This window comes from Solenopsis invicta, chromosome 5 (assembly GCF_016802725.1).
Source record: "Solenopsis invicta isolate M01_SB chromosome 5, UNIL_Sinv_3.0, whole genome shotgun sequence".
Lineage (NCBI taxonomy): Eukaryota > Metazoa > Arthropoda > Insecta > Hymenoptera > Formicidae > Solenopsis > Solenopsis invicta.
In genome coordinates this window covers 14,861,286-14,873,014 of record NC_052668.1, presented here as the reverse complement: position 1 = coordinate 14,873,014, position 11,729 = coordinate 14,861,286, and the positions used below count along the sequence as shown (strand labels likewise).

The following is an 11,729-nucleotide window of genomic DNA, read 5'->3' as shown; positions in this document are numbered from 1 at the left end:
GGCAAGATTAGATACTTAATAATAACTACTTACGTTTTTAAATAAAATATGTAAGTTGATTTGTGTGCCTTCCGGTTAGCAAGTTCCAGTCTCGGAGAGACGGTATCCAATAAAGACCTTGAAACTTTTTATTTTGTTACATAACTTGTTGTATACAATAAACAACGATTTTTATAATTGTTTTATCTTCTGTTTTTTTTTCCACAATTCCTGTAATTATGTTAAATGCATTTGAAAAACTCTAAACCTAACATTAATCCTACTGGAAATGCAAATTTGATTAAATTAAGGATGATAAAACAAGACAGTATCTCTCATTCCGGGCTGATTAGTGTATCTCGTTATGTATGCTGTATTGGTGATTTAATGAGGATGTAATTACCAATTGCAAGTAATTTTAAAGTCAGAAAAGATGCAAAACGGGTTTTTTATTTAGTTAAACGTTTCGGCAAAGTTTCGAGAATTACATAAGTTGGGATCAGTGAGACAAAACATTGTTTACATCTATTTCCAATTAAAATTAACAGAATAATGTGACACTTTTAATCAAAAAATGATGTCAATATTTAAATAATAAGAAAAATTAACCAATTCAATCTCAATGATTTATAACACCTGTTCAATTGTAACGTTCAATTAGATGCCAATAATTTAAACCAATGAAGAACATTTACGCTTTGCATGCCTTTTTTAAAATCTATTACGAATAGTAAAATTTCTTATTCTGATATAAGAACCAGTAATGAGCAGAAATTAACGAATCAAGAATAGGTTATAATCTTGGTTACAATCAAAAAGCAATTAGAGGAACGTGCGTCATTAATCTCTTCGTATGACAAAAGGGAAAAAATGTAGAAAAATTTTACATGAATCACGAGGAAGTTCGTCATTCATGAAAAAGCCCAAATAATAGATCACAATTCGGCATGATTATATCATCGCGTGCATCTATCCAAACTAGCGTTAATTATCATCAATTATTTAATTTTTTATTTTTATATATTATATATTTTATGTATTATAGAAATTAATGTATTAGATTAATACAATTATAAGCAAAAGTTAAGAATGTATAAAAAAAATGAGACAAAACTATCGGTAAAATTAATAAAATATGTACATATATTGTATGTTAGTAACACAATCTATTGTTCTTTGTTAAACAATGAGAGGTATGTCAAATATCGACTTCCTTCCTTTTACTATATTGTTAAAAATATTATGAAATTCAATACACATACTTGTAAGCTGCACAAGTACATAAAATTTAATGTATCTATAACAGGAAACTTCTCTGTGTACATGTGCATTTCATTGACAGTATTAAATATTTTTGAAGTATCTGCTTGAAATTTACTTCCTAACTCAAATACATTGTTAAAAAGGTAGATTAAATTTAAGAAATAATGATGGCTATGAAAACGGTACTTTTATCTTTAAATTGTGTATTAATTTTGTATCAATAAATAAATTTGTATAAATTATTATGTATTATTAAATATAAAGTATGAAATAAAAATTTTTATAAAAAATAAACAGTTTGCTACTATTTAAATTTTTTTAATATTTATTATTATATAACAACCTCGTATTATTTTTGTCTGGCTAATATTTTTGTCTGGCACTGTATATATTATAATAATTTGCGAACAATGACCTATCAATTGGAAAAATTTGCATAGCGTAGGCAATTATGCAAGAATATAGTTAAATTATTCAATTAAACACGTTTAATGTATTTTTCAAGAATGATAATCCGAGAAATATTTTTGACCAACACGTCGTATCAATAAATTATCGATACTTCCATTTCCTTGATAGAGATTTATCTTCACTTTTTACGAGTTTTATCTTTCACTTGCTCGGGACATCCCTAAAGTTTAATTCTTTTAACGGATACGAAAGCTCTTTTCAATTGTAAGCTTTTCGACGAATGTTCGATTACGACGTTTCCGGGCGAAACAACCGCGATGACAAAAGGAGAGAGTTGCATGATTTAAAAATCATAGGTTTGAATTATTTCAATTGGAAGTCACAAACAGCGTCCGCCAGAAGGTGAGCGAGTTGCACACGCGGTGCATATGATTATCGATCAGGCGGTGCCTCAACTTCCGGCGACGATGCATCGCGAGAGTTCGCACAGCGAGTGCTCCAGACGCGAAGATGACGACCTTGATCGGTGGCACATGCGCAGGGAAAACCCAAGACAACCAGAATAGAATGCTGGCTCGCGGGCGAAATACTGAAGTGGAGATGCCGAGGAAGACGTCGAAAGGTAAGGCCGGACGAAACCGGTTGACGAACGCGAACGACCACGGTGGAAGAGCGACTGCAGGGAGAAGGAATGCCCGTCGCCTCTCGCGGGACGGAGGAAAACGCGCGAACTCCTCTTGCTTGAGCTGCGGAGGAAAAATTCGAGGAACGAGGCGAAGAATATTTGCGCGGCGTGTGACGTCACGGGAATCTTGGCTCTTTTTCTCTTTTCCTAAATGTCATCGCGCGCGCACGTCGCATTTCTCAATATTTCTCGCACGGTTTCTTTTCATCGTCGCGCTGTAGTCCCCCTCCCGAATTGTGCCGATCGGCCTTCGATAATTAATAACCCTGTAAGCAAAAAATTGTACTAACGTATATAGAAAATGTTGAAATGTTTCATACTTTTTTTTTTATTATTGAACGATATAAATCAAATTATTGAACGATATAAATCAACGGAGTCTCGGGCGAGGATTTAAAAAATACAGTATTCAAAACAAGGCTGATGAGAGTCAAGTACAGTTATTAATGCACAGTTTCAATTACGAGCTCCTTCAATTATTAAACATAAAATTGATAAAATTAAAATAAACATTTTGACTCACTTTCAAGTCATTCTCGGCGTGAGATCATTGAGTGCATTATTCTTAGCAACAATATTATTTAAATGCATATCGATGTTCACTCGTCCTTGCACAGTAAAAAAAATAAAATGTCCCAGAAAGTCCACTCTAAATTTTTAATTAAAATAACTCAAAAGTTAAAATAACTCTTATTTTAAGTTATTACGTTAAAATAAGAGTTATTTTAACTTAAAATTTATAGTGGACTTTTTGGGACATACAAAAGTATGAAATTAGCCTTTCATTTTTTACAGTGTAGTCAAAAACAGTTGAGTCACTATCCGGATTACCCTATCTGAAGTGGCATCTTACAAGTGCAAAATAAGAAGAGGTAGAATACTCTCTCAGTAAATGCGTATGAAAAGGAACTAAAAATTATGCTAAATTAACCAAATGTTTAAATGTGACTCACAGTAAACCGAAGTAACTGCGGATGAGTAAAAAAGCTTTAGATTCTCTAATAATTTCATTTATTTTATATTCGCATGTTAACTAAATTGTTGGACAAGTTCGCTAAGAAAACGTGATTATCATATAAAATCTGCGTCTGTTCGTTATACATGTCTTACAATTAAAATGTGACAAAAACGAGTATGAATGTCAGGGAAAAAATAAATAAATAAATATATATATATTTATCTATTTATATATATATATATATATATAAACAGAAATGAGCAAGATTATTTATCAAACGGTAAAAAAGAAATAAAATTTACATTTAATTAAGTCATGAATAAAAAAATTAATTTAATAAATAAAATAATAATTCTCTTATAATTTATTCAAACATGCATTATGCAAGCGTTTGGTATCAGATTATAAGATCGGTATAAGACTGCTTTCTTGCATTTAAATGTGAAGTATTTCTGATATCAATCGTCTACTTAAAAATTGCATTTTAGATATAGTAATCTAATAATGTCTTAATTGTTAATATCTAATCTGTTAATAAATACTAAAAGAGTTCACAAATGGAACTGTTGCGTTAATAACCATATTTGATTCTCATTAGCCAATTGTTTGAGTGTTGTATTTAAAAAAAATAATTTTATACAAATATTTAAAAAAAGATTTTTTTGAACATTGTTGCAATGTTTTAAAAACATTATCTCGAAGTCGTGGTTAAAGTTTTATATTGATGTTGCATACAACATTAAATACGCGACATGTCTGAAAACGTTACGTGTTACTTAATATCATTGTAATATGGTAATACTTATTTTATGCTTACTCACTATTAAACCAATAATGCATTCTTAATTATAGCTCTTTTAAATTGAAATCTCGATAATGATGTTACTTCTAGTGTTCATACACGTTAGCGTCTCAGGCTTCATTATAAAAACTTGAAGTGGCTTCAGCTTAGTCGCATAGCATTTTACTACGAAGCAATAGCAAAATAAACTTTTTACTTTCGTTGAAATAAACATAAACTGGCGAGATTTTATAATCTTTTAAACGCTAATCGACCAATTTTAGCGGCGATGCAACAGTAAATATAGGCCGACTATTAGAGTGACAAAATCATCGTCGCGTGATAGTGACACGATATTTAAATTGATCCGTATTATGACAATAAAAATTAAATGAATTTGGCGCCGCCAGTATTGTCTGCCCGAAACGATTGAATTCACGCGGACGATATTAATTCCAGCGCTCCGCACGAACGATTGCCGCGAGAATGTTGTACGATGGACCTCTCTCGCGGCGTCGTCCTTGCGAATTGCAATAATTGCGTAAAACGCGTGAATCTAACGAGCTGTTATGCGAGGACGCGATAAAGGCGACACGCGAAACGACTTAAAGTACATATCTTGCGACAGCATTACGACAGCATGTATCGAATCGGGAGCTAGATAAATACGAACGAAATGGAGACCGCGAACGAACAATGCGAATCATCCGTCGGGAGCCAGGTAGGTAGAGAAAATTTCAAAATGTTTTGTCAGTGCAATGTGTGGCATCAGGGTCGTTTGCCGAATGATGCACGGAAAGAACAATTTTACTGCAGCATCTACTTTAGCTACAGATCAGGAAATAATTGTGTAGAATAAATATAATAATATTGCTGCAAACAATTTTAACATCCGAGCAACCAAGTTAAACATCCGATACTATTTTTGAAATGATTTAACATAATTTTCAGATCTGTATTTAAGCAAAATTTCTTTACGTATGGATTTGGCTAAGAGTCGGCGTTGACGCAAGTCAACACAAGCGTCGTTTTTGTTACTCATTTATTACTATTTACGGTATTTTTTTTATTCATTAAATACTGAAAAAAAATAGAATGATACTTGTGTCGACTTGTGTCATTAAATGGATAGCACCCAATGAATATTTTAAAACATGGTACAACATAAGTATAAACGGATAAGATCAATGAATAAAAAAAAAATAAATTATGCAGCCTCGATTGATTTTATATTGCTGAAAAAAAATGTGTTCTAATAGTAGATATTTCTTGATAAATCTAAGATTTATTCTGCCGATTAATTTGAATAAAAATAAATATTGTAGAATAACACATTGTAATCTAAGTAAACTAATAGACTGAATAAACCTATAAAGAAAGGAAAATAAATTATGCCGTCTTGATTGATTTCATGTCGAAAAATGTTTTAAAGGCAAATATTTTTTTATAAACTAAGACCGATTATTATAGTTAATTCCTATATTTAAAATCGTCTAAAGTACTGTCTTAAGATGTCATTAACCAATCACAGAGCCGTATTAGCATATTAAGACATTACTCAAGGTCTTGAAATAAAATTCAATTGTAAGCACCGGCCTAAAACTTGTTATTTTATTAGAACAAACTTTCTCGAGATTTCTTCAGAAAAATTATTCGTCGATGGTTTGCAACGATGGATTTGGCTAAGGATTGTCAATTTGCTTTTATCATAAATACATTTAACACGATAGAGCAAAATCGTGCATATATGACAGTCGATCATCGCTATAAATAACGAAAGGTGGAAATAAAGTTTTTTTCCCTCGCTTTTTAATTGGAATACATTAAAACGGTGGGCGTGTGCAGGTACATAATTCAAGTTGAGATATGTGTCAAGATATGGATATCGTGTAATAATTGCCTCTCGAAGACAAAGGCATGGCCGCGAGACATGAAGAATTCGCCCGCGGACTTCCGCGAGCTTATCAATCGCCGCCGGAGTTGCCGGATTGGCGGATTTTCTCCCAATTTAGATTTTGTTTGTATTGTCATAGATTTTTCTTTGGAAGGATGAAAAGTTTAAGAGAATTTTCAGGCAAGAAAAATATAAAGATCCATAGTATGCTTATCCTTCTAAAAAATCTCCCATGATAATTCTTTAGTTCTTAATTTCTTAATTAGTCTTGTGTTCACAATACTAGAAATCGGTCCGGATATCTAGGACAAAGAGAGAATTGGCATTTGTACATATCTGTCAACTGGTTAATGTGATTAGTTCAGTCTCTCTCTATTCAAGATCTCGGATAGATTTCTAGCGTGGACACAATACTTTAGAGATGTGGTGATTCCTCAGACTATTTTTGTGATGTGCGCTTTTTACTATTTGTACAGTTTAAACGCCGTTTTCTGAACGGTTTAATTAGGATTTTCATGAAGATATCTTCGATGGTTTATCACTGTCTTTCAAAAGATACAAATCGAATCAGATGTTTTTACGAGCAACCGTTGTCAACCGAAGGTTGACAAAAACGAAAGAAGTATGCAAAGTATTTTAAACGACCGAATTTTGAACCCACGTCTTTTTCACAGAAAGCTGTCGCACAATTTTTTGCGCCACAATCATTACCTATGATAATAATCATTAAAGAAACCTAAATGTAAGAGAAAATTTCTCAAATCCCTCTAATTAACTCTAATCGCCACGAATCCTCTGGCGACTTTTTGTCATATCCAAGTGCAACGACCAGGTAATGATGTCCTTAGGTTTTAGCAGGAAGAAAGGACGTACGCGTGCTTAAATAACTGCTATCTAATGATATTTCGAATCACGTGTCTCGAATCGTTAGGCATCGATAAACTGGTGCAACGTGACAAAGAAACGTCCATTCGTTTCTCTTGCAGTCGCACCCTTCGAAATTAATGTCAATTATCCTTGCTAACGAAACGCGAGGCAGCCTATTCTAGTAAAATATCGCAGAAATAAGTCAGATTTATTGAAAAAATATTTGCCATTAAAAATAAATATTTTTCAGTGATAGTGAAGTATAATACATGTATAATAAGGATGCGTGAAGTTTTTTTGATATTGAATCAAATCGAATTTAATTTAATTGTTTGGTTAGAAGTAAATCAACAAAATTTTACGCGAATCAAATTGAATTGTTAAAACATTTAATTAACAACATAATTTGTTAAATAAAACATTATATAAATGTTATAATAAAAAAGATTTCCAAGTAAAAAAAAATAATATCGATATATATTCAAACAATTTATACATATCTAACATAAATATATAATAAAATAATGTAAAATATATACATTGTATATAATTAAGCCTGCGCTAAGCTTTTTTGTTTCAATGTATTTTTTCATTTGCCATCAAAAACAATCTTGATTGCTTTAAAAGATTTGAGCAGCATAAGATGCGTTTTTACAAGCAACTTCACTCGTTTTTTCATGACACAACAGGTTCAATCTGTACGGGTAAATCCTATCAGATCTCCCGTGCAAACTTAAAAACCGATTTTTTCATGCTTTCAATTTTCGTAAACAAATTGCTACAATTAAAATAATTGTATGTACCGAATAGATGCCCGACGTACGAACGAAAGTCATAATTGGCAGTAAGGCCACCAGACGGTTCCATAAAAATATTAACATATTGCTGGCAAAAAAATCGGATCGAGGTTAACTTTAGTCGGTCATGTAAAGACTTTGGCATAATTCATTTTCTTATCTGTCGATCTATTTTAATTTGACTGTTTACTTAAACTGTGACGCGTCGTCTTTATAGAGCACCTGTTCTTATCACGTGTGAAGAAACGTTGCTTGCTGTGACATACATTAAGAGCTTGTTTATTACTGCACGTATATTAAATAGAAAAACGCAGCTTAAAAGCTCTAACGAATAGAGCTCGAGAAGGAGAGCGTGAATTTTCACGAGGCAACGATGCATCGTGCATCAAAGATTTGATTGAGATTTGACTTGATTCGCGTGTATAATTTATGATGACAGAGTGTAGTCGTTTCTGATTATCTATTCGTTCAACAATGGTATTTTCGGCTTAACACGTCGTGAGAAAAACAATTAACAATCTGACAAGTAACCATAATTTATTGGCGGATTTAGATAGCAACAATACGAAATAAACGTCTTTGTGCAGGATGATAATGTGTAATTAATTTCACCCAGGAGCTTTAAAAGATTCCATTGCACGGAGATGGCATTTAGTTTACAAAATATTGGCACGTTAATTAACATAACGAAAAAAACGTAGTTTATCGCGAATGTAACAGCCGATCTTTCTCTAGAAATAAAATTACAAAAACAAAAAAAAAACAGTAAACTTAAGGTATCAGGAAGCACTTAATTTTCATAGTAATTGAAATAGACAAATTAAAAAAAAAAGTCCAATTTAAAAAATGCAGAATTTATATCTTTTATAAAACAATTAAATTGAATAATTTCTTTATCTTAAATTAAATTACATGATACTATATTTTGTTATAAAATAAACTAATGTCAATCCTTTTTTCATTTTTTGCAGAGCCGTACTTCAGAAACGCGAAATCAACTGTTTTGATTTATTGTTTTGAATTAAAAATCACGGCCATGTAAAAAATCAGGAATTTCAGCGTAGCGAAGTACGGCCACATTTGTGTATACATCGGCGATTAAAGTCAATGTCAGCTGTCCGTTGTTTGGATCGATCGGAACAAAGGCGAGCATAATCTTTTATTTTACAGGGGTTCACTTTTTTACCGAATCTAGGAAACGTATCGCAACCTTTATTGCTTTAAATAAAAAATACAACGCAGTTAACGTGAACGCGCTTAAAGAAACCGTGCGTCGCCGTGCACTCGCAGAGAAAAACGCAACAAGAGAACCGCGTTATCTTAATTTTAAAAGCTCGACTGATAGATGTCTCACACATACACACGGCGAAGCTACGCTAATTAACATTTTACGATACGATCGTTGACAACAGTCGCCTATTTTGGAGTATGCAAAATCGATCGAACAGATGCCTCATTGAGATACCGAATGCGGTTCAAAGGTGGTTGGCAAATTTATTCCACTGCCGTCATTTGTCTCTGACAAACGGAGGCTTCAAGAAAATTTTCCGATCTTAATTATCGAGCGCTCCGACCGGCACGTGATCTTTGCCGATACCTGTCGAGCATCCGAGTTTCTCTTGGCGTTTTTGTTAAGCGCGCTGACGCGTACCATTATTAAATTTCTATGGCATGATAATCTTCGCGCGTCGAAGTATCGACACGCGTTCCAGTTAAGTACGGCGGAGAACATGCAATATTTATCAAAGATGATATCAAAAGCATCATTTGAGATTAATTAGCTCTAGAGTGGAGCTTCTCATTAATTTGATCGATAATAGGTCAGAATTATCTTCTTATTTTTAGCTTAGCGGTTTCGCGCGTGTTCCACGTGACCTAATCTAATCCACGCTCCTACTCTTTTAGTTCACTCGTTTAGGAAGTCCTTGAAAATGTCAATGCAGTCACGCTCGGGTTGGTTTAGTCGATAATAGATAGTCTACTTGGTCTGAAAAACTGAATCGATTGTTTCATCGCCAGTATTGCTGAACATAATAACTACTTTTGGTATTGTACCTCTTCCAATTTTTTTCGTTTATTTTAAAGATTTTCTCCCCCCCCCCCCCTCCTTCTTACTCTCTAAGTTTATACATATATATTTATATCCAATCATATAATATGTAACTATATAATTTGGGAATAATACTTTATATAAGAAATATTTCGTGATATTTATATTATTATTACTTGTATCTATTGTTTCTTTTTTATATAAAAGAGTGCAAATGCTACACATTATTTATACAAATATGCTTCAATACATAGAATTTAAGCATTGGACGTTATACAGACGTTATGCAAAAAAAAAAATTATTACAATAAGATGATATAAATATATGTACCATCATCATTACTTATAATATAATTACAACATTGCTGCAACTTTTACATTATATAACTACTATAGTGAACACATAATTGTGTCGACTGGGTATATATTTTATTATATATTTTATAGATTTATATTTATTTTATAAACGACTTATATGATAATAAATGATATTATAATGCAATAATGTCTACAATTAATAAAAACTCATCTAAGAATAAATAATATACAGTAACAAATGATAGGATGATAAATGATAATAATTCTCTCGCCTTCATGTTGAACTACAGAAAACATGTTCGAACATATAAAAGAAACAACTTTGATGTATGCTCTGATAAAAGTTGCTATTATCTAATAGCTGTCTAATTAACACTTTTTAAGATCGCAAATGTTTCGTCACAGTACGTACATATTACGTATTATATTTCTTGACGTGATATTCGTGGAAATGATCATCGAACCGGAAAGAAATACAACTGGTATTCCAGAGCTGCCGAAGAATATTTTTTTATATTGATGTGTGAACTTGAGGCTCAAAGTCACACTGAATTGCAAGCATTTGCGCATACATTTGCGAAAACAAGAAAAACTGGTAATCAACGCATCACATTCAATAATTAAAATGTATTTTACTGTAGATGGAAGATACGTAAAAAAAATTGCGTTTCCTGAAATTAATTATGTTTCGAGATCAAACACATTTTGGATTCAGTCACATTTTTTTTATTTGTATCCTATTGAAATACATACACGAAAATATTCAATAGTCTAATCATTACTTTTCACTGTCGTAGTTACTCAATAGAAACTATATTTCTTCTTCTTTCTCTTTTTCTCATGCGAACTTTCGAATTTGGTCCCGTTTTGCCAATCGGGACGCCGCCGTGCCGTCAAAGACGCGGATTTCTCGATTTCGTGCCATCGCATTCAAATGCATTCAAATGCATCATGAATCATTCATTAAAGTGACCTGTCAAGGGCAAAAAACTCGTGTATCGCGGAAACGTGATTCACGGTAGGAACGCGAGGAGTGAATCGAATTCGAGTGAAACTGCAGCCGGGCGGCATCGTCAGGTAAACATCCGATCGATAGATAACGAGTGCTCGCCGGCCGCGCGGTAATTTCCACGAGGAAGTAGCACCTCTTCATGCCGAAGGAGGCTCGTTTCCTCATGACGATTGCGAAAGGTTGCGGTTTCGTTGGGCGTAATCTGTTGCGACACCAATGACTAAATCGTCGAATGCGGGAATGTTTGAGAAGCTTCGTCGTTCATAAACAGAACTTTCCTCAACGTCGAGGAAAAATCTTCAAATCTGCTGTGCAAGAGACTCGAGATAAGATTCTCGCAGGCTATAATAAATGACGCAATGATGCGCTGGATGCGGAAACAGTCGTTAATTCGCGGCGTGTTGCACTGAGATTGGCGCCAGATAAAATTTCCATTAAGGATGAGTAAAACATTTTTCAATACATTAAGAAAAAATTACAGATTGATTTATATTGAATTTAAAAGTAGTAGAAAAAATTTGGCAGCAATTTTCCATCTAAAAAAAAAGTTATTTCAAGAAGTAGATATGTGTTCTAATAAAAATCTAATTAATAATGAAATAATAAAATAAGAGCTAATAAAAAAAAATTATAAATTTTTTTATTGAAATACTTTAAATATTCAAGATGATTTACGTAAGTTTCATTGCGATGCAGAGATCAGCTCTATAGAAT

At 32.8% G+C, this 11,729-nt stretch overlaps 1 protein-coding gene across 3 annotated transcripts in view; it reads right to left on the bottom strand.

The window, feature by feature from the left end:
- LOC105202329 (carcinine transporter) overlaps positions 1-11,729 on the bottom strand; it is a 59,751-nt gene that overhangs the window by 12,011 nt on the left and 36,011 nt on the right. Inside the window, exon 2 of one of the 3 annotated variants that reach the window (XM_039449081.1) lies at positions 34-210. The exons of the other annotated variants lie outside the window; for them this stretch is intronic. The gene's annotated coding sequence lies outside the window, so the exon portion shown is untranslated. The remainder of the gene's footprint in view (positions 1-33; positions 211-11,729) is intronic. 3 annotated transcript variants of the gene reach the window in all.